The following is a 728-nucleotide window of genomic DNA, read 5'->3' on the forward strand; positions in this document are numbered from 1 at the left end:
CCCGAATCCCATGCTATTACCATAAAATATTCAAAAGTTAAGGACTGAAATCGCTCGAACATTAGGCTATTTGTAGCCTATACTGTCCACTTAATGGACAAAAAATTTGGGAGAAATCGGGCTATTAGGTCGCCAGTATTTCTCGCCCAAAGCCCATGCTAATACCTAAAAACATTCGGAAGTTTAGGACTGAAATCACTCGTACGTGCGGCTATTTGCAGCCTGTATTGTCCGCTTCATGGACCTAAAATTTACGAAGAACCGGGCAATTGGATCGCCAGTATTAGTCGCCCAAACCCCATGCTATTACAATAAAATATTCTGGAGTTAAGCACTGAAATCACTCATACATTAGGCTATTTGTAGCCTGTACTGTCCGCTGCATGGACAAAAAATTTGGGAAGGATCGGGATATTAGTTGGCCAGTATTTGTCGCCCAAACCCCATGCTATTACAATAAAATATTCTGGAGTTAAGCACTGAAATCACTCATACATTAGGCTATTTGTAGCCTGTACTGTCCGCTGCATGGACAAAAAATTTGGGAAGGATCGGGATATTAGTTGGCCAGTATTTGTCGCCCAAACCCCATGCTATTACAATAAAATATTCTGGAGTTAAGCACTGAAATCACTCATACATTAGGCTATTTGTAGCCTGTACTGTCCGCTGCATGGACAAAAAATTTGGGAAGGATCGGGATATTAGTTCGCCAGTATTAGTCACCC

This window comes from Ceratosolen solmsi, unplaced genomic scaffold (assembly GCF_000503995.2).
Source record: "Ceratosolen solmsi marchali unplaced genomic scaffold, CerSol_1.0 scaffold47, whole genome shotgun sequence".
NCBI lineage: Eukaryota > Metazoa > Arthropoda > Insecta > Hymenoptera > Agaonidae > Ceratosolen > Ceratosolen solmsi.